Below are 5,649 nucleotides of genomic sequence, written 5' to 3'. Positions count from 1 at the left end.
TGGAGGGAGGGAGGGAGGGAGGAAAGGAAGAAGGAAAGGGGAAAGAGAGGAGCCAAGGTGGTGAAAAGAGAAGGCTTGCATGCTCAAGAGTCAAATTCATACTCAGTGTAAGAGTCACTAGAAAGACATGATAAACAACAACAACAACAAACCTTAATGAAGAGTTGGATTTCAGTAGAATTCTGATACAGTATTTGTTTGATTATAGCATCTTGTAAAATGGCATTGCGCATATACTACAATATGTAGAAGACCACAGAGAAGCTTGCTATTACCAGCAAATCAAGCCCTCCCCCAGTTAGGTAAGGTGAGGCTCTCCTTTGTGCCTTTGTCCTTTGCTCACACCCTTTCCTCTTCTACAGGAAACAAGGCATAGATAGTAGAAGAAAGAGGGTGAGAGTGCCCCACACATACACATACATGCACACATACACACACACACACACACACACACACACACAAGAAAGGACCACTGATGGTTACACCTCTGAGTCTAGTACTTCTTTTGAAAGCACTATCTGGGAAAGGAGGGAGATTGACATCTGGGCACCAGTTGGCTTTTGAGATTCCCTTCACACATAGATCGTGTACAAGTCAATCTAAAAGCTGCGAGAGGTCCACGGGGGAAAACAGTCGGAACAGCAGCTATTATTTACTGAGAGTTAATGTACTTCTAATGCGCTGAAAGAGCAGCCTGCATTTCCTCTCACGTCATCCCCACAGAGCGGCAAGAAGGATTTTTTTCCCCACGTCATTTATTTTAGGGAGTGTGGCATGGACCCAGAACCTTATGCATACTAAGCTCACACTTTACCATTGTTCACCCCTGGCTTCTGCAAGGCATAGAGACATGAGGGAGCATCCTCGAGCTTGTGAACCATAGTCTGAGCCAGGGTCAGAGTTTTATTAGTCTTGACCACATAGCCCAAGCTCTTAGGTGCGAACATGTGGGCACAAAGGGGAAACCTCAGTTATCCTGTGCAACTTATCCACACCGGGAAGTTGTGCTAGTCTATTTCCACAAACCTCACAGAGTGCCCTAATAGTGCTAGTCTATTCTGAAATAGACTAGCACAACTTCCCGGTGTGGATAAGTTGCACAGGATAACCACTTCCCCAAGGATGATGAGCAGGCTGCTGCCCATCCCCTGTCTTGATCCCATCCCAGAGAGAGTTGTGCTAGATGGGCCAGCCTGGGAGAAATCTGTCCATCTTGCAGAGATTGAGAGTTATCTCAGCCATCCAGAGTTATCACTGGGGAAGTTCATTTAAGGTTCTAGGAACAAAAGCTCTGACTTACAGACTCACTATGTGCCAGGAAGGGACTCATAATCTTCACATTATCTCCTGCATGCCCACCCCTCTGGACTTGTATGTCTGAGTCATCTCAATCAGAATCAATGACCCATAGGATGCTCTGTCTCAGAAATATGTCTGTTGGTGTTAGCCTCTATACATCTCTCCTGTATATATATTGCTCATGGTATTTGTGCAGCTGCCTTAGAACTAGATATGCAATCAGGGTGGTGCAATTAGATGCATTTCTTATCATGGAAGGAAGAAAATGCCAACTCAAATTTGATGCAATTTTCAAATGCTCCATGATACGAAATGATAAGTTCACTTAATTGATGTGATCGTAATTGGAGTCACAGGGGAAACTAAAAGGCACACTGAGTTCGGTTGTTTGTGTTTTTAATAGCACTGTTTGCTGAGATTGGACCATTATCTCCCTCTGATTCCCCAAATGATGATGGAGAGTTTGTATTTCTGGAGTTTAATGAGAAGGGAATGCCATAGTACAGGATTTTTTTTCCTGAATTTTTCTGTTATGCTTTTGTTCTTAGAATATTTGGATTTTATGGGCTGTATATTGAGGCTGAGCCACCATGGAAAGTACTTAAGATAACTCTGTTCATATCCCAGTGATTAGAAACACAGAGATTCATGTTAATTACTATCAACTGGTGACATTTGCTCTTTTGCTAAAACTTTATTCAAGCAATTAATATTTAACCATCTCCTTGAAATTGTTATAATCACAGAAGGACTGATGAACAACACTGAATCCCTGCTCCAATCTCACCCTCTCTGGAAATAGAAACAAGAAAAACAACATGTAAGAACCTGGGATAGAAATATTCTATCATTGAGGCAGGGAGCAAGTCAGAAGGCGTACTTGAACCAGGAGTGGTCAACAGATTTAGAGCATGAGGCTGAATTTTCCCAGGATAGATGTGCAGTGTCTACAGTAGACCAGGATGACAGAGACATAGTTTTGCCTTAAACATGTCTTCTCAAGTTCATCCAACTGAACAACTTTTATATATCTCATTTATTTTTCATAGCTAGATTTCTCTTTTAAATTTTGCATTTCAAAGGGATTTTTAAAAAAACAAGAATTAGGACCATATTGGTGATATGTCTCTGTAATCCCAGCAATTGAAAGTCTGAGAGGGAGACTGCTGTGAGGCCAGCTTAAGCTAAGTAGTGAGCCACGGAATGACCTGGATTATAGAATAAACTCCTGTCTCAAAAATAAAAGAAGAGGAGAAGAGAAAGAAAAAACATGAGTCGGTCAGCATAGTGCATCAGTAAATTCACAATGTTTTACATTTCTGTCAAGAGCACATTCTATAAAGCACCTTCTCCCATGGATGTGACTTTGCCCAAAGCAATGTAATTTAACCTGTTGGCAATATTTAGCTATTAAACACGACCAGTTCCTCACACTGGTTAAGATACAGACTGAGGCATCCTTTAGCCAAATCTTGACGTTCAACAAGATCTCTTCAGTGAAGTTTTGGGCTAGTCATCCACAAATAACAGCACCCGCAGGGAGGTAAGAACATATCAAAGACAACTAATGTGCTTTCCAAGTGGACTATGAAAGTACAGTTAACCCCTAGCACAGTGTCCTAGTGTTTCTTAACTTCTTTTGGGATGGCCATGAACCCTATGTTCAATAACATGGAAGCCATAAACAAAGACATGACCATAACACTCAGAATAGAAGACAGCTTTGCCTTATAAGAACAGCGGATGAAACAGAAAGTCTGTTTTGGTCCTAGCTTGTCACTATGAATATGATTCTGAAGAGTTCCTCAATGTATCTGGTTATTTTATCCAAAATCTAGAGGAGTGACATGTATGATTCATCATCTCTAAAAATCTGAATTCTATTGGAAATACAAAACAAGACATGATTTACTTGGGTTAACTTTGAATCAGCAAAATAATCATGAAGGGAGATTCTATCTTTAAAAGTCAGGAGACCAGAGTTACAATTCCAAGTCTCCAGTATGAACTTATCTTTGTGACATTGGGCTGTGTACTTCCTGTGTCTGTAATTGCCTTTTCTATAAAGGTGTCTGAGGTCTAGGGGCAGGGGGCTATGCAATTCCATGGGCTATTCCAGCCTCATTTCCCATAGTTCCACAATGGTCAAGATTCCTTTAGGGAGCTGAAGAGACAGTTGAATGAGCAAAGCACTTGTTGCACAAGGATGAAGACTTGAGTTCAGTTGTCGAGAATACATGTTCTTGTGTCCATGTGTCCGTGTGTTCGTGTGTGTGTGTGTGTGTGTGTGTGTGTGTGTGTGTGTGTGGTGGTTTGAATATGCTTGGCCTAGGGAGTAGTAGGTATGGTCTTGTTGGAAAAAGTGTGTCTTTGTGGGGAAGGGCAATGTGATCCTCCTTTTAACCATGTGAGAGAGTCTGCTCCTGGCTTCCTGGTGCCTCTTTATTACTTGAACCATATATTTTATATTTTTCCTTTCTCGGCTTGGTCCTTTTCATTAAAATCCTTTCCATAAAAGTGAACTTTAGTAATCACACAATGGAATTTATACCAAGCTGTTTTGAAACTTCCTTTGTCAAACCAATTAATCTAAATCTCTTCCCCTTAGCCTCAGGCAGGCTCTTCTTTGGACAATGGCAAAAAAGCAGCCATGTTCTTCATAAAAATATCACAAAAACAGTCTCTAGGCCACACTAACATTCTTCTCCATTGAAACCTCTTGGGCTGGCAGGCCTACACAGTTCAAATCACCCTCAGCACCATTGTTTTCCATATTCCTACTAAGATGACTCATTAAGCCCCACTTAAAGCATTGCATGGATTTCTAAATCAAAAGTCCCCAAATCCACATTCTTCCAAATAAAAATCATGGTCAGGCCTATCAGAGCAATACCCCACTCCTGGTACCAACTTCTGTCTTGGTTAGGGTTTTCATTGCTGTGAAGAAACACTTTGACCACAGCAACTCATATATAGGACAACATTTAATTGGGCCTGGCTTACAGGTTCTGAGGGCCAGTCCATTATCATCAGGGTGGGAAGCATGGCAGCATCCAGGCAGGCATGGTGCTGGAAGAGGTAAGAGTTCTAAATATTCATCCAAAGGAAGCCAGGAGGAAACTGGATCTCATATGGTTAGGAAGAGGATCTCTAAGGCCACCCCCACAGTGACACACTTCCTCCAACAAGGCCATACCTCCTAATAGTGCCACTCCCTGGGCCAAGCCTATTGGCCTGATCAATGAGTTCTAGATAAAACGGAAAGACTCTATGTCTAAAAGCAAGGTAGACAGCATCTTAAAGAATCAAGATGGGCTGGAGAGATGGCTCAGCCGTTAAAGGCTAGGCTCACAACCAAAAATATAAGAATCAAGATAAGGGAGACACCAGACTCAATGGGGGCAACGTTAGCTGTGACTCACTACACTGAGGATATGGAATCTGAAGATGTCACCTTCTCTAGCCCGGCAAGAACCCCAGAGGATAGGTAGGGACACCAACCTGCCCACAAAACTTTCAACCCAGAATTTACCCTGTCTGAAAGAAATGCAGGAATAGGGAATGAAGCAAAGACGGAGGAGAATGGTGAACCAATAACCAGACCAACTTGAGAGCCATCCCATGGGCAAGCACCAATCCCTGACACTATTAATGATCCTCTGATATGCTTGCAGACAAGAGCCTAGCATGGTTCTCCTCTGAGAGGCTCCATCAAGCAGCTGACTCAGACAGATTGAGATACCCACAGCCAAACAGTGGATGGAGTCTAGGGAGTCTTAAGGAAGAACGGGGGAAGGATTGTGGGCCCCAAAGGGAATAGAAACTCCACAGAAAGACAATCAACTAACCTGGATTTTGGGGGATCTCTGAGACTGAACCACCAACCAAAGAACCTACATGGGCTGGACCTAGACCTCCATGCACATATGCAGCCAGTGTGCAGCTTGGTCTTTATGTGGGCCCTGAACAACTGGAGCAGGGGTTTTCCCAAAACCTGTTGCCTCTCTGTATGGATATGTGCTTTTATCTGGGCTGCCTTATCTGGTCTCAGTGGGAGAGAATGCATTTAGCCTCACAGAGACTTAATCTGACATGGTGGGCAGATACCTAGGGGGCCCCACCCTCTTGAAGGAGAAGGGGGGTGAGATAGGGAGAAGAGTTGTGGGAAGGGGTGACCAGGAGGGGTGACAGGAAGAGGGCAGTAAGTGGGATGTAAAGTGAATAAGTAATAATAAGTATAGATAGATAGACCAACAAATAAATGAATTGAGGTTGCCATCTGGTCTTCATAAACTTATGCAAACACATGCACACACACACACACACAGAGAGAGAGAGAGAGAGAGAGAG

This window comes from Mastomys coucha, unplaced genomic scaffold (assembly GCF_008632895.1).
Source record: "Mastomys coucha isolate ucsf_1 unplaced genomic scaffold, UCSF_Mcou_1 pScaffold1, whole genome shotgun sequence".
NCBI classification, from domain to species: Eukaryota; Metazoa; Chordata; class Mammalia; order Rodentia; family Muridae; genus Mastomys; species Mastomys coucha.
The sequence above is the reverse complement of the archived record's forward strand: the minus strand, read 5'-3'. Positions refer to the sequence as shown.